Below are 25670 nucleotides of genomic sequence, written 5' to 3'. Positions count from 1 at the left end.
GAATAGGATTCAACAGGGGCACCTGAGTGGCTCAGTCGGCTAAGTGTCTGACTTTGGCTCAGATCATGATCTCATGGTTTGTGAGTTTGAGCCCTGTGTCGGGCTCTGTGCTGACAGCTCAGAGCCTGGAACCTGCTTTGGATTCTGTATCTCCCTCGTTGTCTGCCCCTCCCCTGCTTATGCCCACTCTCTCTCTCTCTCAAAAATAGACATTAAAAATTTTTTTAAATAAACTCATAAAAAATAGAAAAGGAGTCAACAAAAGTGAGAGGAATATTTATGTTGGTATTGATTTCACATACTGAAATTGAAGCAAATGATCTCATGTATTCAGACTCTCCTTTTGGAACGTGAGCTCCTCTAGCCAGTATGAGGACTGATTCATTTACCTATGACTGAAGAATATAAAAAAATTATAAGGCAGAAGACTTCATTTGAGTTAGCCATATATTTTAGCCTAGACATGTGTTTTTGCATCCCAGGGGAGCGTTTGCTAAAGCGGTTGCTGCACGGTTAAACACTGTTCGTTGCTACATTTACAGTGGAAATTCCAGACCTAGGGGTAATGGAAATGGAGCAGGCTTGAAACCGTGGGAAGCCACTTAGAGCTTGCTGCCTGGGTTTGGTAAGCCATGGGCCTTGTCAGTCTTTGGGCAATAAAAGAGTACCAAAGTGGGACACCTGGGTGGGTCAGCGGTTAAGTGTCTCTCTGACTTCGGCTCAGGTCATGATCTCACAGTTCGTGAGTTCAAGCCCTCACTGCTGTCAGCACAGAGCCTGATTCAGATCCTCTGTCCCCCTCTGTCTGCCCCTCCCCTCTGTCTGCCCTTCCCTGACTTGTGCTCTTTCAAAAATAGAAATAAACAAATGAACTATTGGGACCTCATAAAAATAAATAGCTTCTGCACAGCGAAGGAAACAATCAGCAAAATTAAAAGGCAACCAACAGAATGGGAGAAGATATCTGTAAATGACATATCAGGTAAAGGGTTAGTATCCAAAATCTATAAAGCACTTACCAAACTCAACACCCAAAAAACACATAATCCAGTGAAAAAAATGGGCAAAAGACATGAATAGACACTTTCCCAAAGAAGACATCCAGATAGCTAACAGACACATGAAAAGATGCTCAACATCACTCATCATCAGGGAATTACAAATTAAAACCACAATGAAATACCACCTCACACCAGTCAGAATGGCTGAAATTGACAACTCAGGGAGCAACAGATGTTGGCCAGGATGCAGAGAAAGAGAATCTCTTTTGCACTGCTGGTGGGAATGCAAACTGGTACAGCCACCCTGGAAAAGGAGTATGGAGGTTCCTCAAAAAATTAAGAATAGAACTACCTTATGACCCAGCAATTGTACTGCTAGGTATTTATCCAAGAGATACAGGTGTGCTGTTTCAAAGGGGACATGCACCCCAATGTTTATAGCAGCACTATCGGCAATAGCCAAAGTATGGAAAGAACCCAAATGTCTATTGACAGCTGAATGGATGAAGAAGATGTGGTGAATATATATACAATGGAGTATTACTCGGCAATGAAAAAGAATGAAATCTTGTCATTTGTAACTCTGTGGATAGAACTAGAGGGTATTATGCTAAGTGAAACTAGTCAGAGAAAAACAAATATCATATGACTTCATTCATACGAGGAATTTAAGATACAAAACAGATGAACATAAGGGAAGCAAAAATAATACAAAAACAAGGAGGGGGACAAAACATAAGAGACTCTTACATACAGAGAACAAACTGAGGGTTGCTGGAGGGGTTAGGGGTGGGGAGATGGGCTAAATGGACAAGGGGCATTAAGGAAGACACTTGTTGGGATGAGCACTGGGTGTTATACATAGGAAATGAATCACTGGAATCTACTCCTGAAATCATTATTGCACTGTATGCTAACTAACTTGGATATTAAAGGTTAAAGGATTCACAAGTTGAAATGAAATGAAATTTTCCTGAAAAATATTTTAAGTGTTTGTAAATTGTCCACAGAGCATAGGGCAATATTTCAAGTAAGGATGTATGTTTAGGAATTGAAAGAGAATTAAAAAAAAAATAGCATAAAAGTACAGATTACAATAGAAAAAAATAGAAATAAACATTAAAAAAACAAACAAAAACCACAGCAGTGAAACAGCTCGTCATCAAGCCAGATAAGACAGACCTGTTTCACTTGGGTTTGTCTCTTTTCTCACAGTTTACTGTGTCTTTGGAGGAAGGAAAATGAGGGTGCATGTGGAGTAGTTGTCTAAGTACAATGAGAGTCTGGTGGTTCTGAAATTGATTTTTGTCCTTGGGACAAAGGTCTCACTTTACTGGGCTCAAATCCAGCTGTTCAGTGTGCTCATGGCCCTTCTCCAGAAATCAATAAAACTCTCAAACACTAACTCTCATATTAGAAGACACCACAAGAGCACAGGGGGGACCAGGGAATTGGAGGCATACTGAGCCTGTAAAGTAAAGCTCTCATTGTGTTTGGGTATGTTCCCCCTCAAATTGACTAGGTTATGTGCACTCTACACTGGAACTTTGTAAAAACAGCATATATCTCTGACCTGTCCTTTTCATCTATAGAAATAAATTTAGCTTGTATAGACCTTATACATTATTTCATAACTATAATGTGAATTCTGCGCATGTTACTAGTGCCTGCTCCTCTCTGAGATGATTATCTCTTTATTTAGATTCCTGGCAGTTAGAGTTCAGGACTAAATCTTCCCTATTCAAGTAGCTTTGATTGAGAACATCATCTGCTCTTTTCAGCCTGCCTAGGGCTGTAGACTCTAGCTTTGAGTTAATACGTGTAACATAGTTTGTACTCCATAAATGTGACCTGTCATCATCATCATCTCTCCCCAGATCACTGTAGAAAATCCAGGTGGGCCTCAGACCCAGGGAAGAATTGACTTAAAAGCCCAATTCATGGCTGTAGACTCTCTATTTACCTAGATGTTGAGAAAAGCAGCACTGATTGTTCCATGCAAATCAAACTTCACATTAGATTATATCCTCCAGTCTTAATACGTCGTGATATTTGGGTCCACAGGATGTCCTAAGACCCTTCAACTTTAATTTTAAGTCTGGAATCTGTTGAGTAATGTGAGGCCTGTTGACTGGAAAGTAGGTCTATTTATTCCATACAGTTCAATTTATTATTACATACTTACTGTGTGTAAGTAGATTATAACTACAACAAGGTCAGTTTAGTAGGTACTTAGTAATTCTGGAAATAGAACCTTCCTAGTTCGTTGTTGTTGTTGTTTTTTAATTAGTAAACTTTGTTTTTTAAAGCAGTTTCTGGGCTTACAGCAAAATTGAGCAGAAAACACAGAGAGTTCCCATATACCCTGTCCCATAGCATATAGCTTCCCCCACTATCAATATCCTGCACCAGAGTGGTATATTTGTTAAAATCGATTAACCTACACTGGCACATCATTATCCCCCAAACTCCATAATTTACATTAGAGTTCACTCTTGGTGTTGTACATGACATGTATCTATCATTGTATTATCACAGAGAATAGTTTCACTGATGTAAAAACTCCCTGTGCTCTGCCTTTTCATCCCTCCCTACCTCCAACCCCTGGCATCCACTAATCTTTTCACTGTTTCCATAGTTTTGCCTCTTCCAGAATGTCATATAGTTGGAATAATATAGTATGAGACCTTTTCAGATTGGCTCATTTTACTTAGTAATGCATTTTAAGAGTCCTTCATGTCTTACCATGCCTTGATAGCTCATTTCTTTTTAGCACTGAGTAATAATATTCCATTGTCCAATGTACCACAGTTTATTAACCCATTCACCTACTGAAGGATATCTTGGTGGCTTCCAAATTTGGCAATTATGAATAAAGTTGTTATAAACATCTGTGTGCAGAGTTTTTGTGGACATAAGTTTTCAGTTCATTTGGATAAATACCAAGGAGCTTGATTGCTGAACATGTGGTTAAGGGTATGTTGAATTTTGTAAGAAACTGCCAAACTATCTTCCAAAGTGTCTGTACTATCTTGCGTTCCCACCAGCAGTGAGTTAGAATTCCTGTTGCTCCACATCCTCACCAACATTTGATGTTATCAGTGTTTTGGACTTAGGCTATTCTAATAGATTTGTAGTGGTATCTCGTTTCAATTTGCTTATCCCTAATGGCATATGATGTTGAACATCTTTTTATGTTTATTTTGAGAGAGAGAGAACTAGTGAGCGCCTGCACAAGCAGGGGAGGGGCAGAGAGACAGGGAGAGACAGAATCCCAAGCACACTCCACATTGTTAGTGCAGAGCCTGACGCAGGGCTCAGTCTCTTGAATGGTGAGATCATGACCTGAGCCGATATCAAGAGTCGGACATTTAACCAACTCAGCCACCCAGGTGCCCCTGAACATCTTTTCATATGCTTACTTGTCATCTTCTTTGGTGACGTGTCTGTTCACATTTTTTGCTTGTTTTTTAATCAGGTTGTTTTATCATTGATTTAAGTGTTCTTTGTATTATTTTGGATCACAGTCTTTTATCAGAGGCCTTTTGCAAACATGTTCTCCTAGTCTTTGGCTTGTTGCCTTATTCTTTTTTGCATAGCAGAAGTTTTTAATTTTAATTTTAATGAAAACCCAACTTAATTATCTCTTTCATGGATCATGCCTTCGGTGTTGTGCCTAAAATGTCATTGCCATAGCCAGGGTCATCAAGGTTTAGGTCTGTGATACATTTTTTTTATGAAGGTCTATATCTATTCTTTTTTTTTTTTTTTTTTTTTTTGCTTGTGCATGCCCACTTGTTCCAGCACTATTTGTTGAAAAGATTGTGTTTTTTTTTAATTTGTTTTGTTTTGTTGCTTTTGCTCTTTTGTCAAAGATCAGTTTACTGTATTTATGTGGTTTTGTTTCTGCCTGTCTGTTCTGTCTCTATATTGTTCCATTAATCTGTCTTTCCTTTATCCAATACCACACAGTCTTGATTACCACAGCTTTATAATAAGTCTTGAAGTTGGATAGCATTAGTTCTCCAACTTTGTTCTTTTTCTTCAATATTGAGTTGGCTATTTTTGGGTCTTTTGCTTCTCTATATAAACTTTAGAATCAGTTTCTCAACGTCCACAAAATAATTTGCTGGGATTTTGATTGGAATTGTGTTGAATCCATAGATCAAGTTGGGAAGAGCTGACATCTTGACAATATTGAGTCCCCCTATCTATGAATATGGAATCCCTCTCCATTTATGCAGTTCTTCTTTGATATCTAACATCAGAACTTTGTAGTTTTCCTCATTTAGATCTTACACATATTTTGTTGGATTTATAACTAAGTATTTCATTTTTGGGGAGTGGTAATGTGAATGGCAATAGGCTTTTAATTTATATTTCCACATGTTCATTGAGAGTATATAGTAAAGTGTTGACTTTTGTACATTAACCTTGTGTCCTGAATTTTTGCTGTAATAGCTTATTAGTTCTAGGATGTTTTCTGATTTTTTTTCAGATTTTCTCTATAGGCTATCATGTCTTCTGTGAACAAAGACAGTTTTATTTCTCCCTTCTCAATCTGTATACTTTTTATTTCCTTATCTTACTGCATTAGCTAGGACTTCCATTGCAATGTTGAAAAGCAGTGGTGAGAAGGTACCACATGGTGGGAGAGTTTCAAGTTTCTCACCATTAAGTATGATGATAACTGTAGGTTTTTTGTAAGTGTTCTTTATCAAATTGATGAACTTTTCCTTCTATTCCTAATTTGCTGAGTTTTTAAAATCATGAATGGGTTTTGGATTTTATCAAATACTTTTTTTGCATCTGTTGATATGATCATTTTTAAAATTTAAATGTTTTATTTATTTTTGAGAGAGCACAAGCTGGGGAGGGGCAGAGAGAGGGGGACAGAAGATCAAAGTAGGCTCTGCACTGAGAACAGTGAGCCTGATGCAGGGCTCAAACTCATGAACTGTGAGATCATGACCTGAGCTGAAGTCAGATGCTCAACTGACTAAGCCACCCAGGGGCCCCAATATGCTCATTTGATTTTGCTTCTTTAGCTTGTTGGTTTGATGGATTACACTGATTAATTTTCAAATGTTGAACCAGCCTTGCATACCTGGGATAAATCCCCCCTTGTTATGGTGTATAATTTCTTTTATGCATTGTTGGCTTTCATTTGCTAATATTTTGGGGGGGGGGATTTTACATCTTTCATGAGAGAGATTGGTCTTTAGTTTTTGTCTTGTAATGTCTTTGCCTGGTTTTGGTATTAGGATAATTGTGGCTCATAGAGTAAATTAAGTTCCCTCTGCTTCTGTCTTCTGGAGGAGATTGTGGAGTGCTGTTATAATTTCTTACTAAGTGTTTGATTGAGTACATCTGGGCCTGGTATTTTCTGTTTTGGAAGGTTATTAATTATTGATTACTTTCTTTAATAGAAGCCTATTCAGATTGCCTGTTTGTTGCCAGAGCTTTGGTAGATTTTGATTTTTAAGGAATTGGTCTATTTAATCTAGGTTATCATATTTATGGATACAGGGCTGTTCACAGCATTGCTTTATTATCCTTTTAATGTCCATGGACTCTGTAATGATGTCTCTTGTTTAATTTTTCTTTAAAAAATTTTTTTTTAAATGTTTATTACTTTTGAGAGAGAGAGAGACAGAGACAGAGAGCAAGCAGGGAAGGAGCAGAGAGAGAGGTAGACACAAAATCAGAAGCAAGCTCCAGGGGCCAGCACAGAGCCCGATGTGGGGCTCAAACTCACAGACCACAAGATTGTGACCTGAGCTGAAGTCGGCCGCTTAACCGACTAAGCCATCCAGGTGCCCCTAATTTCTAATATTAGTGATTTCTGTCTTCTCTTTTTCTTAGCCTAGCTAGAGGTTTATCCATTTTGTTGGTCTTCTCAAAGAACCAGCGTTTAGTTTTGTTGATTTTTCTCTGTTGACTTCCTGTTTTCAATTTCATTGACATCTTCTCAAGTATTTATTATTTCATTTCATCAGCTTACTTTAAACTTAATCTAGTTTCTTAAGGTGTAGGCTTAGATGATTAATTTTAGATCTTCTTTTCTAATATATGCATTTAATGCTATGAATTTCTCTCAAAGCTGTGTTTCATTGCATCTCACAAATTTTGGTAAGCTGTATTTTCATTTTCATTTAGTTGAAAATGTTTATCTTGAGATTTCTTCTCTGACTCATGTGTTATTTTGAAGTGTGTTTTTAATCTCCAAGTATTTTGCCATTTTCCACTTATCTTCTGTTATTGATTACTAGTTTGCTTCCATTGTGATCTAAAAGTAGACATTGTATGATTTCTGTTCTTTTAAATTTGTTAAGATGTGCTTTATGGTCCAGAATGTGGTCTATCTTTGTGAATGCTCCATGTGATCTTGAGAAGGATGTGTGTTCTGCTGTCATTGGATTAAGTAGTCTATACATGTCAGTTATGTCCAGTTGATTGGTGGTGCTGTAGAATTCAACTGTGTCCTTATGGATTCTCTGCCTGTGTATGTAGACATGAAACTGGTGAGTCTGTGTAAATGGAATATACTGTGTAAATTTTTGGAATAAGATTAACACGTTAGTGGGCATGTATGTTTATATGATGTTTGTTAAATATCATCTAATTTTCAATGAGTGTACTGGGATTTAGAGTATGACTTCCTTGAGGCTTTGGAGCAAGTCCCAGGATTCATTCCTCTTTACTCCCTAACACTTGCAGGCTCATCACTCCATCTTCCTTGAATCCACTAGGGCTAATTTCATCATCCCTTATTCCTGTTTATATCTGTCACTACAGGAATCCCCTGGCACCCTCCTTTCCCGTATGCTACATTCTTAATTCTTATAAATTCCAGAATATTCCCTGTTTTGCCCCTTTTTCTCAACCTTCTGACTCTTGAAACCCTTCCAATGTACCTTCTGGAATTTATTATCAGCAAAATCTCCTATATGCTCAATCTTGTTCTTTAAAAAAAATTTTTTTAATGTTTATTTATTTTGGTGGGGGGGCACACTGAGAGTCCAAAACAGGCTCCCAGCTCTGAGCTATCAGCACAGAACCTGACATGAGGCTCAAACCCAGGAGCCAGGAGATCATGACCTGAGCCAAAGTCAGATGCTTAACTGACTGAGCCACCCAGGTGCCCCTGCTCAATCTTGTTCTAGTGGAATCCTGTGGGAAAGGGAAAGGTTAGAATAAGATTGTCCTACAACCCTCTCAAGTGTTAGCTTTTACCTCTCCCATGGCCTTATAGCATTGGGCCTGAAAGGAAGAGAAGATGTCCTTATCTTTTCATTATTCTCTCTCTCTTTTTCTTAATGCCCCCAAACTTTTAATCTTATACCATTAAATTGTATCACTACCCATCAATGCACCTGTAGTTATCTTAGCTCTTGACTCACTATTACTCTTCAGTTCTAACTCCTGTTATTCTTGATGGTTTGAATACATTCGCTGATTTTTCAGTTCTTAGGACTTTTGGTTGTTTGAACTCTTGTTTTCTAGTGAGGTTCTTCTCCATAGTACCTCAGTTACTTGGACTGTTTTAAACTAATTTTAGTTTTATTCTTCCTACTGCTCTCTAAGCACTACCTCTAATCTTTCTACCTTGTGTCATCTAGAAACCTCATCCCCCCAAAGATCAGCATTTGATTCCAGGATCTCCAATCCTTGGGAATTTAAGTTTGGGATGCCTTCTAGACACTGATGGGGATGATTCGGTGTATTAAGGTGGAGAGTACCTGGAAGAGAACATAAGGAGCCAGCAAAATACCTACCCCACCTCTATGTCCAGTGATATAAAGGGATGTGTGACAGCCAACAGTTCTTATTTGAGAGAGCTGCAGGGGAAGCTGTGTGTCTTCATGGGGGCAGTCAAGTTTTTACCTAATTAAATATGTTAAGGGCTTTACTAAATATATGTCCAGGGTGTTTGGGAGTACAAAAGTAAGGATACTCTGGCAGTTGCAGAACCAGTGAGGAGACCATTGCCATTGTCAAGATGGAAGGGAGTGTTAGAAATGGAAAAAATATATGAATATGAGAAAATTTTATGAGATTAAATAAGTAGGAATTAGAGTTAGTTATCTCTAGATTTCCTGGTTGGGTGATTAATGAGTAATGATATCCTTAACTTAAATAAGGAGTACTGAAGAGTAGATGAAAGAGAAGGAAAAAGAAGATCCCAGAAACAAATGTATACATATATGGACACTTGATTTATGGTGAAAGTAACACTGGGCCAATTGTATACCATATGGAGACACTGAAAAATTTAACCCTCTTTTTTTTTTATTGTTTATTTTTGAGAGAGAGAGAGAGAGAGAGAGAGAGAGACAGAGTGGAGCACAAGGGAAATAGGATCCAGAGCGGGGTCTCTGCTGATAATAGAGAGCCCTATGTGGGGCTCAAACCTATGATTGGTGAGATCATGATCTGAGCTGAAGTCAGATGCTAACTGACTGAGCTACCCAGGTGCCCCAGATTTAACTCTTTCTTCACAGAAATCAATTCAGGTGAATTTTAGATTTTTTTTTTCCTCAGTTTCATTAAGGTATAACTGATAAATACAATTGTAAGCTATTTAAAGTATACAACATGATTTGATATACATTAAATTGTAGGTTTAAATGGTGAAAGTCAAAACACTAAACTTTTAGAAAGTGTGTGGGAGAATATCTTAAAAGAGCATAAAGGGAATATTTTTTAAGAACATAAAGGAGAAGGATAGTACATTTGACTACCTTAAAATTAAGACTTTGTAGTCATCAGAAGATATGGTGGGGGCACTTGGGTGGCTCAGTCAGGTAAGTATCTGACTGTTGGTTTCAGCTCATGTCATGGTCTCACAGTTCGTGAGTTGGAGTCCCATATAGGGCTCTGTACTGTGTGTGAGGCCTGCTTGGGATATTCTCTCTCTCTTTCTTTCTCTCTCTGCCCCTCCTCTGCTCTCTCTTTCTCTCTCAAAATAAATAAACTTAAAAAAAAAAAAAAGATGATGATACTGTGAAAAAGCAAGCCACAAAGTAGAAGAAGATGTTATGATGCTTAAAACTGACAAAGGGCTTGCCTTCAGAACCTTTAAGAGAATTCCAGCAAATCAATAAAATAAAAAATAGTATGACTGAAAAACAGCTAAGAGACTTGAACAGGAATTAGTTAACAAAAGCAATAGAAATGGCCAATAAATACATGAAAAGATACTTTAATCTCTTTAGTAATCATGGAAATGCAAAATAAAATTGCAATGAGACCCCATTATGTGGCCACCAAAAATGGCTTAAAGTGACAAAACCAAGTGTAGATAAGTATATGAAACAATGGTAATCCTACAACACTACTGGTGGAAATATAAATTGGTAGAACCATTTTATAAAAACAGTTTGGCATTTTTTTCATATAAAGTTTTAAAGATAGACAAAGTAGAACATGAGATGTCACTTACTTGTATAATTCCATTTCTTTTTTTTTTTTTAATTTTTTTTAATGTTTATTTATTTTTGAGACAGAGACAGCATGAACAAGGGAGGGGCAGAGAGAGAGGGAGACACAAAATCTGAAACGGGCTCCAGGCTCTGAGCTGTCAGCACAGAGCCCGACGCAGGGCTCGAACTCACAGACCGTGAGATCATGACCTGAGCCGAAGTCGGACGCTTAACCGACTGAGCCACCCAGGCGCCCCTATATAATTCCATTTCTATGAAATGTCCAGGATAGGCAATTCCATAGAAACAGAAAGTAAATTAGTGGTTTGCCCAGGGGCTTGATGGGAGAGGAGAATGAGTGATTGTTAACAGGGACAGTTTCCTTTTTGAGTGATAAAAATGTGCTGGAAGTAGATAGTGGTGATAGTTGTACAACTTTGTGAATATACTAAAAACCACTAAACTGTACACTTTAAAAGGTTGGATTTTATAATGTATTAATTATTTCTCAATTTTTTAAGCTGTATGAAAAAAACTCAAGTATTTAGAGATGCATACTTAGTTGATAAATCTATAAAGAAATGATTGCCATAAAAGTAAGGGCAGTGATGTTTACCTGTATTGAGAAAGGGGAGGGACTTTGGAAAGATTATGTAAAGGGATTTTGGAAGATGGTATTGTTAACCTGGGTGGTATTTACATAGGAGCTTGCTATATGCTTACATTCCTTTATAACTAGTTAAACTGTGTAAGTGAAGGAACTGGTTCAAGGTCAACTGACTGTTCCCAGTTCTGTTTATATGTTTCATTATAACTTTGTTTCTCTGGGATGGATGACTACTTGCCTTTGAACTACCTCCTCCGACTGCTAAACTGCTTGGTAAAGTTGAAAAAGCCTACTTTGTAGGCCGCTGGGCTTTCTGTCCTGAGATTTTTTTTTTTTTTTTTTTTTTTTTTTTTCTGTCCTGTTGATCCATTTCTGGCTCTTTTTATGAAAGAGTTCTTCTCAATAATGTGATTGTTAAGAATTAAATTAGGGTAACCTGGGTGGCTCAGTTGGTTAAGCAGCCGACTTTGGTTCGGGTCATGATCTTATAGTTCATGGGTTTGAGCCCTGTGTGAGGCTCTATGCTGACAGCTCAGAGCCTGGAGCCTGCTTCAGATTCTGTGTGTGTCTCTCTCTGCCCCTCCCCCACTTGAGTGAGCGCGCACATGCTCGCGCGCGCTCTCTCTCTCTCTCTCTCTGTCAAAAACAAACAAAAAATTTTAATGAAAGAATTAAATATTTTCTTCAAAATGTTAACATTCTAACATCTTAATTTTCTTATTTTGTAAAGTTTTTATTTAAATTCCAGTTACTGGGATACCTGGGAGGCTCAGTCAGTTAAGTATCCGACTCTTGATTTTGACTCAGGTCATGATCTGCGGGTCTTGAGATGAAGCCCTGCAATGGGCTCTGCACTGGGCTTGGAGCCTGCTTCACAGTCTCTCTCTCTCTCTACTGCTCATGCTCTCTCTTTTTTAAAAAAACAAAAAACAAAAAGTTCCAGTTAGTTAACATACAGTGTAATACTAGTTTCACATATGCAATATAGTGATTCAATACTTCCGTACATCATTCAGTACTCATTGCAACAATTGCACCCCTTAATCCCCTATTTAACCCATCCCCCCACCCACCTCCCTTCTGGTAACTATCCATTCTCTATAGTTAAGAGCCTGTTTCTTGGTTTGCATCTCGCTGTCTCTTTTTTTTACCCCTTGCTCTTTGTTTTGTTTCTTAAATTCCACATGAGTGAAATCATATGGTGTTTGTCTATCACTTATTTCACTTAGCATAATACTCTCTAGCTCATCCATGTTGTTGCAGATGGCAAAAGTTCATTCTTTTTTATGGCCAAGTAATATTCCAGTGTGTGTGTTTGTGTGTGTATGTGTGTATCTGACATCTTCTTTATTCATTCATCAGTTGATGGACACTAAGGCTGTTTCTTTCTTTTTTTTTTTTCCCCCACTGAACAGAATATTTGGTATACTTTGTAAGAATAGAAAGAATGCAACAGGATTAGAATTTTATAGTGTACATTAGATATTTAAAAGTATTACATTTTTCAAAGGTGTTTCCCCTATTTTCCTGTCTTTTCTATTTTCCTCACAGCCAGAAGCAGTATTTACTACTCTCCTGAGTGAGCTTCTCTGTTGTATTGAACAGTAATTGTATCTTTATGTTTCAGGTCCTTAGCATCCCCCCAAACCCCTTTTCCTTTCACTGCATAGTCTCATTGCACTATTTCACGGTAACATTGTACTCTGCTCAAATTCAAAGAGCTTGAACAAAAGCTAGAGGCCCAAGGATTTCTGAGTACTGATTTAGTAGCAGTGCCTACTGGCACAAACCTTCTATTTATTCATAACTGCAATAATAGAAATGAAAGCTACCTTAATGAAAAAGGAACACAGGAATGAGATCATTAAATATAACTGAACACATTTTATTTTTATTTTTTTTAATGTTTATTTTTATTTTTGAGAGAGATAGAGAGACAGAACACGAGTGGGGGAGGGGCAGAGAGAGAGAGGGAGACACAGAATCAGAAGCAGGCTCCAGGCTCTGAGCTGTCAGCACAGAGCCTGACGTGGGGCTTGAACTTACGGACTGCAAGATCATGACCTGAGCTGAAGTCGGACGCTTAACCTACTGAGCCACCCAGGCGCCCCACTAAACACATTTTAAATATAAATATCATGTATTTCCTGATTAGTATCGGGTAAGTATCTAAACTATCCCAAATCCTAGTCTCAGAAAAAGGTCAGAGACAATTGCAAGCAAGGTGCTTCATATTATCACGTCCGTTTTTAAAACAGTGAGATCCTTTAGAACAATCCCTTTAAGTCTTTATTTTTATCAGAGATTTCCTTTGGTCCTTTTGTTGGCAGTCCACTTATGTCTGCACCCTTGTAGTCTGCTTTGCCTTTGTTTTTATCATGGGATTTTAGAAGAGCTTTTCTAGGCCACATGTGACTAACAAAGGGGGAAAGCAGAGGGCATATGTATGGCACCAGGAATTCTTTGTAGATCCAGAGCAGAACCATGACGCAGCAAGGGATGCACACCATCCTCCCAGGCTGGAATTCCCACACCGTGACCACCAGGTCCATGTGAAAAATCAGGCATCGGGTGCATGTAGCCCTTTGAATTCATATTTTTGTATTCTTTGTATAAATACCTAGCAGTGCAATTACCAGATTGTAGGATAGTTCCATTTTTTAAAGTTTTTATTTAAATTCCAGTTAACATGTGTCATGGTAGTTTCAGATGTACGGTACAGTGATTCAGCACTTCTGTACAACACCTGGTGTTCATCACAAGTGCACTCCTTACACCCCATCATGTTTGTAACCCATCCCCACACCCATCTCCATTCTAACATCTTAATTTTCTCTCAAAACAAGACCAATTCAAATGTTGATTTTATTCTGTTAACAACCATCATATTAGTAATTTTGACTTTTTAAGGTAAAATGAATGTTGCAGAAGTAGAGAAAACCTAGGAAAAGTAGCACAAACTTTTTAGGCCATGGCATCTGGTGGTATAATAAACAATTTCTCTGGTCTTTATCTCAGGTTCCTGGTACAGAGCTTCTAGAAACCTTGGAACATCCTGAATGATAGGAATGTCTTTGTTAGCTAATGGGGCAGTTCAAGGTGGCCTTTTAGGTAGCTTCAAGATGGAGGCTTGGTCACCGGGAAGGAAGACCAATTGCATGTTTAGAATTTAGAACTTTGGGCCATCCTGGGGAGGGAATTGGAGCCGGAGATTTAGTTCAGTTGTGCAGCCAATGATTTAATCAATTATATCTGTTTAGTGAGACCACAATAAAAACTGTAGATAGCAAGCTCAGAGTAGAACATTCTGGTTGGTGAACAATTTATGTGCCAGGAGGGCAACACACCCTGATTACATAAGGAGAGGGCACAGGAGCTCTGCATTCCTTCCCTGACCTTGCTCCTGTGCATCCTTTATAATAAAACTGTAATAGTAAATATAACGCTTTCTGAGTTCTGTGACTTGTTTTAGTGAATTATTGAATGTGGAGGGGGGAGCTGTGGAAACCTCTGAATTTATAGTCAGTATGTCTACAGTACAGGTGGCTTTGCCACCTTCCTTCCCTGAAGATTTATAGTTGGTGTAGGAAGTGAGGCAGGCTTGAGGACCTTGCCCTATCTGTCAGATCTGCACTAACTCTGTGTGGTTAAATTTCAGTACACCCAGTTAGTGTCAGAATAGTATCTTTGAAAAGTCTATTGGAGCCTGGCCAGTTGGAAGGAATGCTTATTACAATCTGTTTATTATTTTGTCAGCTTTCAGATACTGGGAATCCATTATTATTTTCTTTTGAACTACAGAATTTTCTTGCGAGACATTACCATCACAGACACAGGCAAGGGGTTTTGGCTGTGTCCTGGCAACTACCCCACAACTTGCAAACCATTTCCTTACTTTGTTGGCCATATCTGATATTAAAGTGTTGATTTGTGAACCAGCTCTAAAAAGTTGTAATGAACAAATGCATAAACCTTAAAAACTGATAAATTAACAAGTATTTACCTTATTGACACGGGAATAAAGATGAACTATACAGTGCCTTTAGTTATGACAGATGCCATCAACGATTTAGAAATAGGCCAACAGAGGAGAAACAGAGGACATATTCATTTTAAGACTTAGAAAAAGCCAGGATGCCTGGGTGGCTCAATCGGTTGAGCATCTGACTCTTGATTTTGGCTCATGGTTTGTGAGATATTGGGCTCACAACATGTTGGGCTCTGCACTGACAGCACAGAGTCTGCTTGGGATTCTCTCTCTCCCCCTCTCTCTCTGCCCCTCATCCTCTAGTGCTCTCTCGCTGTCTTAAAAAGAGAGAGAGAGAGAGAGAGAGAGAGAGAGAGAGAGAGAGAGAGAGAGAGAGAGAGAAAGCCTTTAATAAACTAATTCTGGGTGAATATATTTTGACTTTGTTATGGTCATATGGAGGCCCTAATCACCTTTCATTTGAGATATTTGAAGAAACCCCTAACTCCTTTTTTCTTTCTCCTCAGTTCATTCTAAATTTTGAAATTGGACATTTTGTTCCTAATGTATCACTTAGTACTTGTCATTCTACTACCTAGAATTTTTGAATAGCAACATTCTCCCAAGTGGTTCTCTAAAGACAATCCATTTGGGCATGAGGGGAAAATAATAAAACTTCTACTTATTTTTTACAATGAAAATTGAGAATTAAATCAGGTTTTACTAGTACTAATATGGATTGACAATGGTACTACCCACATTAGACCCTGTGTCACAAAGTGTACATAATATACCATGAACAGAGTTGAGCCCCTCTATACCCTCAGTCATCATTTCCCTTGATCATATTGTAACATATTGCAGCTTACAGGTGCATTCCCCCCCAGTTTTTGCTAGTACTTAAGTCTCTGTTTTTAATTCCAGTATAGTTGACATACAGTATTATATTAGTTTCACCTATACAATATGATTCAACAATTCTATCCATTACTCAGTGCTCATCAGAATAAGTGTACTGTTAATCCCTTCACCTATTTCACGCATCTCCATCCCCGACCCTGGCAACCACCTGTTCTCTTACAGATGCATTTTCACAAAACTTTGTAATACAATATGGAGGGAACCTTTGAAATGGTTTGTGTAAGAAGGAAATTTACTGGTTGTCTTGTGGCAAATTAAAAGAATGGTCAAACTAAACGTTGTAGCAGTTTTCTTTTACAAAATGTCAAGTGCTCCACATTTGGTGAACTTTTCTGTGCTAACAAGTGGTTTTTAGCAGTATGCTGCCTAGGAATTGGGGATGGAGGGTGGGCAACAGTGGCAGATATTCTTAGTCTATCCCTTCAAGGTGAAGGTGACATGTAACAGTGAGTGAAAAAGTAGCTGCATTTTGAAAGAAATTTGTGCCATGGAAAGAGTATTTTGAAAAATGAATTTTTGGATGTGTTCCTATCTGTATGTTATTTTGTTGACAAACTGATGCCACCTATTAAAACAGGTAAATCTACCTCATAAAAACATTGGAAATAACATGTTTCTCCTCTTCCAAATGAAAGGTTTAATAGATTTTGAACCTATTTGTTAAAAATATAATAACATAAACGTTTCTATTCATCTTCAAGAGAAACTGCTTGTTACCACAAGAAGATAGAAATTCACCATCCTTTGGGTGGAATTGAAAAACAAGTATCACCATCTAATAAATAGAGCCAGTAATGGACTTATTCCATTGGGAGCTACGTATCTTTGTGACATTTATTTTTCATCTATAATAAAACCAACTCACAAAATAAATTTAAAACTAAATTGCAAAAAGACCTAAAATTTCTAAAAGTATGAACCATCTTCAATTGTACTAGACTCAATAAAAGGAGCAAAAAATTGTGTACCATGAATAAAATTTAACTTACAAAGTTTTTGTTTTAAAGTATATAATTTGATAAATTTTTAAATGTTTAAAATTTTATTTAAATCCAAATTGGTTAACATATAGTGTAATAATGAATTCAGGAATAGAATTTAGTGATTCATCACTTACATATAACATCCAGTGCTCATCTCTGTAGTGCTCTCCTTAATGCTTATCACCCATTTAGCCCATTCCCCTACCCAACACCCCTCCAGCATCTCTCAGTTCTCTGTATTTAGGAGTCTCTCATGGCTTGTTTTCCTCTCTCTTTTTTATTTTTCCTTCTCTTCCCCTATGTTCATCTGTTTTGTTTCTTAAATTCCACAAGTGAGTGAAATTATAGGATATTTATCTTTCTCTGTCTTATTTTGCATAGGATAACACACTCTAGTTCCATCTACGTTGTTGCAAATGGCAAGATTTCATTCTTTTTGATTGCTGAGTAATATTCCTGTGTGTGTGTGTGTGTGTGTGTGTGTGTGTGTGTGTGTGTACACACATCTTCTTTATCCATTCATCAGTTGATGGATGGACATCATTTGGGCTCTTTCCATAATTTGGCTATTGTCAATAGTGTTGCTGTAAACATTCAGGTACATGTGTCCCTTTGAATCAGCATTTTTGTACCCTTTGGATAAATACCTAGTAATGCAATTACTGGGTCGTAGGGAGTTCTATTTTAAATTTTTTAATTTAATTTTTTTAATACTGTTTTCCAGAGTAGCTGCACCAGTTTGCATTTTTCCCCTTTCTCTGCATCCTCGCCTGCATCTGTTGTTTCCTGAGTTAATTTTAGCCATTCTGACAGGTGCAAGGTGGTATCTCATTGTGGTTTTAATTTGTATTTCCCTTATTATGAGTGATGTTGAGTGTCTTTTCATGTGTCTGTTAGCGATCTGGAAGTCTTCTTTGGAAAAGTGTCTATTCGTGTCTTCTGCCCATTTCTTCACTGGTTTGTTTTTTGGGTGTTGAGTTTGATATGTTCTTTATATATTTTGAATACTAACCCTTTATCTGTTATGTCATTTGCAAGTATCTTTTCCCATTCTGTAGGTTGCCTTTTAGTTTTGCTCATTGTTTCCTTCACTGCACAGAAGGTTTTTCTCTCGATGAGGTCCCAGTAGTTAATTTTTACTTTTGTTTCCCTTGCTTCTGGAAACATGTCTAGTAAGAAGTTGCTGTGGCCAAGGTCAAAGAGGTTGTTGCCTGTTTTCTCCTCTAGAATTTTGATGGTTTCCTGTCTTATGTTTAGGTCTTTCATCTGTTTTGAGTTTATTTTTGTGTATGGTATAAGAAAGTGGTCGAGGTTCATCCTTCTACATGTTGCTGTCCAGTTTTCCCAATACCATTTGTTGAAGAGACTGTCCTTTTTTCCATTGGATATTCTTTCCTGTTTTGTCAAAGATTAGTTGGCCATATGTTTGTGGGTCCATTTCTGGGTTCTCTATTCTGTTCCATTGATCTGGGTGTATGTTTTTGTGCCGGGTGCCATACTGTCTTGATGATTACAGCTTTTTTTTTTTAAATTAAAAAAAAAATTTTTTTTTTTTGAGAGAGAGTGTGAGTAGGGGAGGGGCAGAGAGAGAGGGAGACACAGCATCCAAAGCAGGCTCCAGGCTCTGAGCTAGCTGTCAGCACAGAGCCCGACATGGGGCTTGAACTCATGAACCGCGAGATCATGACTTGAGCTGAAGTTGGACGCTTAACTGACTGAGCCACCCATGTGCCCCAATGATTACAGCTTTTTTTTTTTTTAATGTTTATTTATTTTTGACAGAGACAGAGCATGAGCGGGGGAGGTGCAGAGAGAGAGGGAAACACAGAATCTGAAACAGGCTCCAGGCTCTGAGCTGTCAGCACACAGCCTGACGCGGGGCTCGAACTCACAGACCACGAGATCATAACCTGAGCCGAAGTCAGACACTCAACCGACTGAGCCACCCAGGCGCCCCTGATTACAGCTTTTTCATACAGCTTGAAGTCTGGAATTATGATGCTTCCAGCTTTGGTTTTCTTTTTTAACATTACTTTGGCTATTCAGGGTCTTTTCTGGTTCCATACAAATTTTAGGATTGTTTGTTCTAGCTCTGTGAAGAATGCTGGTGTTATTTTTATAGGGATTGCATTGGATATATAGATTTCTTTGGATAGTATCAACATTTTAACAGTATTTCTTCTTCCAATCCATGAACATGGAATGTTTTGCCATTTCTTTGTGTCTTCTTCAATTTCTTTCATAAACTTTCTATAGTTTTCAGCATATAGATCTTTCACCTCTTTAAGTTTGTTTCTAGGTATTTTATGGGTTTGGGTACAATTGTAAATGGGATCAATTCTTTAATTTCTCTTTCTGCTGCTTTATTTTTGGTGTATAGGAAGGCCACAGATTTCTGTACATCGATTTCGTATCCTGAGACTGCTGAATTCATGTATCAGTTCTAGCAGTTTTTTGGTGGAGTCTTTTGGGTTTTCCACATAGAGTATCCTGTCATCTGCAAAGAGTGAAAGTTTGGCTTCTTCTTTTCCTATTTGAATACCTTTTGATAAATTTTGATATATATATATATTCCTATGAAACCATCACCACAATCAAAATAGTGAAAATATCCATTATGTCCAAAAGTTTCCTCCTGTCCTTTTATAATTCTTCCCATCTCCAGGCACCCACTGGTGTGCTTTCAACACTTATAGATTAATTTGACTTTTGTAGAATTTTATCTAAATGGAATCATACAGTGTGTTTTTTTGTCCACTTGTCCTTTGCATTTCCATATGAATTTTATTTAAAAAAATTGTTTTCTAACGTGTATTTATTATTGAGAGAGAGTTACAGAGCATGAGCAGGGGAGGGGCAGAGAGAGAGGGAGACACAGAATCGGAAGCAGGTTCCAGGCTCTGAGCTGGCAGCACAGAGCCCAACGCGGGCCTCGAACTCACAAACTGCGAGATCCTGACCTGAGCCAACCTGCTACTCAACTGACTGAGCCACCCAGGCGCCCCTTCATATGAATTTTATTTTTAATTTATTTTAATTTATTTTTGAGAGAGGGAGCATGTGCACACATTGGGGGAGGGGCAGAGAGAGAGAAAGAGAGAGGAATCTTAAGCAGGTTCCATGCTCAGCACAGAGCCTGATGCAGGGCTTGATCCCACGACCCTGGGATCATGATTGGAGCTGGGATCATGATTGGACTGAAATCAAGAGTTGACCTCTCAACCAAATGAGCAACCCAGGTGCCCCTCCATTATGAATTTTAAAATCAGCTTACCCAAAAGGTAGTTGATAGAAAAAGGTGGTGCATGAGTGAGGGCAGGGGGCATTAGGAAAATCCTGTGCCTTTTGCTCAATTTTACTATGAACCTAAAATGGCTCTAAAAAATAGTCTATTAAAAAAAAAGGCAGCTGGGGTTTTGATTGGGTTGTTCTGAACCTGTAGATCAATTAGGGAAAAGAACTGACTTCTTAACAATATTGAATGTTTTTACATGTGGCATATTTCTCCATTTATGTAGGCCATCATTAATTTATCTTACCATTTTAAAAAATATTTTAAATCTATTTTTAAAATTTATTATTGAAGTATAGTTGCATTAATGTTTTATTAGTTTCAGGTTTAAAACATAGTGACTCAACAATTCTGTACATTAACGCTCACCATAACTGAAGCCACCATCTGTCACCAAACAGCGTTATTATAGTATTGATGATATTCCTTATGCTATACTTTTCATCTCCATAACTTATTTATAACTGGAAGTTTGTACCTCTTAATGCCTTTCTCTTAACGGTGTTTTATATAGCTCTTGTACACCTTTTGACACATTTATCCTTAAGTATTCATGTTTTTATGCAATAAATGCTAGTGTTTTTATTTTCACTTTGTGATTACATAAAGTATAGCTATAAAAATAGCTAGCTATAGCTAGCAAATAGAAATATAATAGATTTTTGTATATTGTCCTTGTATCCTGTAGCCTTGCTAAATTCATATAAGTAATTTTATTATAGATTCTGTCAGATTTTCTGGACAGTTACTTTGTGTATGAATAGATATTATTTTATTTCCTTTCTGATCTCACTGGTTATGCATATATACATATATACATAAATGTTAAAAAATGGTTGTTGGATTTTTATCAAGTGCTTTTTCTGTGTCTATTGGGATGATCATATAGTTTTTCTTTGTCAGCCTATTATAATGGTGGGTTATATTGATTGATTTTTCCTTATTTTAACTAACTTGTATTCCTGAAATAAATATACTTGGTCATAATGTATTACCCTTTTCATAATTGTTGGATTTGATTTTCTGAAGTTTCATTAGGAATGTATGCATATAGGGGCGCCTGGGTGGCTCGGTCAGTTAAGCATCTGACTCTTGATCTCAGCTCAGGCCATGATCTCACACTGGGTTCGAGCCCTGTGTCGGGCTCTGTGCTGGTGGCTCAGAGCCTACTTGGGATTCTCTGTCTCCCTCTCTTTCTCTCTACCTCTCCCCCACTTGTGTGCGTGTGCTCTCTGTTAGGGTCAGGTGTAAGGCAGGGTAAAGATAGGAGTCAGAGGCTAAAAAATTTTAGCAAAGGCTTTATTTGGGAACTAAGGTCTCAGGCGAGGTTCCGTGACTCAGGGAGAGAGAGAGAGGAGTCAGGGAAGTCGAGCCCAGGTGTGGTGGGGTGGGGTTTTTAAGCTGCTTCGGTTCCAGGTTTAAGTCCGGGTGGGCCTTTTTCTCGTCAGGTCGTGCTGTCGCTCGGTGATTGGTTGACCTCCAATTCGTTCTGGCACACTACTAGGGGCTTTTCGTTGGGTTGCACTGGCAAGATGGCCGTCCTCTACTTGGAACCTCTACTGTGGTTCCAAGGACATCCTAACACACACTCTCTCTCTCTCTTTCAAAATAAATAAACTTAAAAAAAAAAAAAAAAAAAAAAAGAATGGGGGTGCCTGGGTGGCTCAGTCAATTGAGAAAGATTTCCTTAACTGTTTGGTAGAATTTATCAGTAAGATATCGGAGATTGATGTTTTCTTCTTTCAAAGGTTATTAATATGGACTCAGTTTCCTTAATAGAGTCTTTCATTTAATCCAATCTGACAATCTCTGCCTTTTAATTGGGGATTTTAGACTATTTACATTTACTATTGTTGTTGATACGGTTTGGTTTAAATCTGTCGTCGTCTTCCTCTTTGTTTTCTATTGTCCCATCTGGTTTTTCTTCTTTTGCTTTTTTTGCTTTATTTGGGGTTGGATGATTTTTATGCCACTTATCCTTTATTGGTTTATGAGCTATAACTCTGTTACTTAGTGGTTGCATTAGTGTGTATAGTATATATCTTATCATTCTATTATACCACTTCACATATAGTATAAGAATACTATTCCGTTTTCCCTCTTTCAACTTTTATGTTGTTTTCAAACTTGTTATTCTAGTATGTTATAAATCGCACACCACCTTATTTTTGTTTAAACATTTATTACTTTTTAAAGAGATTTAAATAATAAAACAATCTTATATGTATTCCCATGTAAACTTTTTAGCACTCTTCATCCTTTTGTATAGATCCATATTTCCACCTGGTATCATTTTATTTGTTCCTAAAGGACTTAAAAACATTTTTTTAAACTTTAGTGCAGTCTGTTGTTAAGGAATTTTTTTTTTTTTATCTGAGAAGATATTTCACCTTGTTGTTAAAAAATATTTTCACTGTTACAATGACTCTTAACTACCCAGAATTAAGCCAAATTTTACAGGTTGTGGACATAGTCCTCCACAAAATTGACATTACTTTAGACACCCAGCTGCAGGCTTGGAGTTCCCAGGCCACCCATAATTCTGACCAACCAGATATAAATTCAAAGGTTCCCAGTACCTCTTGCCATTCAGTAGAACAACTCACAGAACTCAGGAAAGGAATGTACTTACAAATAGAGTGTTATTGGTAGGGGGGAAAAAAGGATATAAATCAGAACCATCACACAAGAGATTCATAAAATGAGGTCTGGGATGGTCTCACATGTGAAGCTTTCAGTGCCTTCTCCCTATGAAGTCTGGATCCATCACCCTCCCAGCACATTGATATGTAACAATATGCAGACTATTAGCCAGCAAACTTACCAAATTTTGGTGTCCAGAGTGTTTATTGGGGTTTCATTATGTAGGTATGATTGATGGACTCATTGAATATGTGATTGAACTCAGTCTCTAGCTCCCCCTCCATTCCTTGGAAGTCAAATTGATAACAAATGGCTTAACCTCTAACCACATGGTTGGTCTTTCTGGTTTGGCCAGCCACCATCCTGAGTCATTTCATTTGCATAAACTATCAGGCCCCACCATGAATAACAAAGACACTCCTCTCACTTGGGAAATTCCAAGGTTTTAAAGGCTCACTCCCAGGAACTGGGGACAAAAGCCACCAAATTCTTTATTACACGATAGCTGGGCATAGAATTCTAGGTTCCTAGGGTTTGTTTTTCCTTCCATGATTCAAAGATATTGCTCCATTGTATTCCTACATTGATTTTAGTAAGAAATATGCTATAATCCTTATCTTTTTTGTTCCTTTCTATATAACACGTCTTTACCACCCACTACCCAACTGTTTTTAAGATTTTCTTTTTATCATGAGTTTTGAGCAATTTGATTATAATGTGCTTTGGTATAGTTTTCTTCCTCTTTCTCATGCTTAGAGTTCTTGGAAATCCTTGGATTTCACATTTGTATATGTTTGTGCAATTTTTTTGTCATCAAATTTAGGAAAATTTTAGCCATTATTTTTTCAACTGTGTTTTCTGTATCCTTCACTCTCTTCTTTGAGGATTAGTAGGCTGCTTGAAGTTGTCTCATAGCTTAGTCATACTCTGATAATGATGGTGGTTGATGATGAGGATTTGCAGGATTTATTTTCCTCTTAGTGTTAGTTATTTTTGACATGTGTGTGTGTGTGTTTTGAATCCCTAACAATACTGTTAGCACCTGGAAGATTCTTTCTGTCCTACTGTGTAACCAGCACCACAGGTATTCCTTGGAAGGGCAGTCATTGTTTGTAGGATACCCATATTCAGGAATTTCTTGAGGCTTTTAGTTGAGTAGTTTGGGGAACAAACAAAGGGCATCTAGCTTTACATTCAAGGATCAAACGGAACGTGTTAATTTTTGAGATGACACTATTTTAAAAGAACAGAGATTTGTTTTTTTGTTTTTTTGGTTTTTTTTAAAGGCTTCAATAATTCTGAGGAGGCCTGACACTTATTAAGTCCTGGCTAAGGAAGCAACTACTGCAGATCGTTTCTCTCACATCCTGGTAGCCCATGGTAGCCAGGAGATAGGAATAGATCATAAGAGATAGTCCTAGACACAGAGCATGGGAATCCCATGAAAATGCCTCTTTCTAATTAGTTTTCCCATAGAGAGTGCCTTTATTTACTTTATAATTGTTTTCTAGATTTATTTTATTTTATTTATTTTTTAATTTACATCCAATTTAGTTAGCATGTAGTGCAACAGTGATTTCAGGGGTAGATTCCTTAATGCCCCTTACCCATTTAGCCCATCCCTCCTCCTACAACCCCTACAGTAACCCTTTGTTCTCCATATTTAAGAGTCTCTTATGTTTTGTCCCCATCCCTGTTTTTATGTTTTTGCTTCCCTTCCCTTGTATTCATCTGTTCCGTGTCTTAAAATCCTCTTATGAGTGAAGTCATATGATTTTTGTCTTTCTCTGACTAATTTCACTTAGCATAATACCCTCCAGTTCCATCCATGTAGTTGCAAATGGCAAGATTTCATTTTTTTTTTTGATTGCCAAGTAATACCCCATTGTATATATACATCACATCTTTATCCATTCATCCACCGATGGACATTTGGGCTTTTAACATACTTTGGCTATTGTTGACAGTGCTGCTATAAACATGGGGGTGCATGTCCCCCTTTGAAACAGCATACCTGTATCCCTTGGATAAATACCTAGTAGTGCAATTGCTGGGTTTGTTATGCCCAGAATTCGTGATCCCCAAAGACCACTAGGGAGCCGAGTCCGAAGCAAAAGAGCCTTTATTCGAGCTAGCTCGAGCTCAATCCCCTACCTGCACCAACGCAGCGGTGAGATGCTGGGGAGAGAGAGTTTCAAAAGGACAAAGGTTTTATTGGGGCCTAGGGGCAGTTGGCGAGGTAATGGCTGTGGCCTCAGCTGATTGGCTGGGGAAGGGTCCGAGTCCTGTTAGGCAGGTGGGGGGGGGGGTTACTCAAGGGGAGGAGGTGTGGTCAAGGTGAAGGACACAGAACAAGATGGAGTCGGCCAGCGTAGGCCCGCCCTTTCAGGTTTTAGGGCAGTTCTATTTTTAATTTTTTGAGGAAACTTCATACTGATTTCCAGAGTGGCTGCACCAATTTGCATTCCCACCAGCAGTGCAAAAGAGATCCTCTCTATCCACATCCTCACCAACATCTGTTGTTGCCTGAGTTGTTAATGTTAGCCATTCTGATAGGTGTGAGGTGGTATCTCATTGTGGTTTTGATTTGTATTTCACTGATGATGAGTGATGTTGAGCATTTTTTCATGTGTCGGTTGGCCATCAAATGTCTTCTTTGGAGAAGTGTCTATTCATGTCTTTTGCCCATTTCTTCACTGGATTGTTTGTTTTTGGGTGTTGAGTTTGATAAGTTCTTTATAGATTTTAGATACTAACCCTTTATTTGATATGTTGTTTGCAAATATCTTCTCCCATTCTGTTGGTTGCCTTTTAGTTTTGCTGAGTGTTTC

The 25670-nt window shown here is 37.9% G+C and overlaps 1 protein-coding gene and 1 pseudogene across 8 annotated transcripts in view; one reads left to right on the top strand and one right to left on the bottom strand.

Moving 5' to 3' along the window:
* MAST2 (microtubule associated serine/threonine kinase 2) overlaps positions 1-25670 on the top strand; it is a 220508-nt gene that overhangs the window by 159702 nt on the left and 35136 nt on the right. The window lies entirely within an intron of this gene.
* LOC132672984 (UPF0729 protein C18orf32 homolog pseudogene) lies at positions 13301-13543 on the bottom strand (annotated as a pseudogene).

The sequence above is a fragment of the Panthera onca genome, chromosome C1 (genome assembly GCF_046562875.1).
Source record: "Panthera onca isolate mPanOnc1 chromosome C1, mPanOnc1 haplotype 2, whole genome shotgun sequence".
Taxonomy (NCBI): domain Eukaryota; kingdom Metazoa; phylum Chordata; class Mammalia; order Carnivora; family Felidae; genus Panthera; species Panthera onca.
This window is presented reverse-complemented; position numbering and strand designations above follow the sequence as displayed.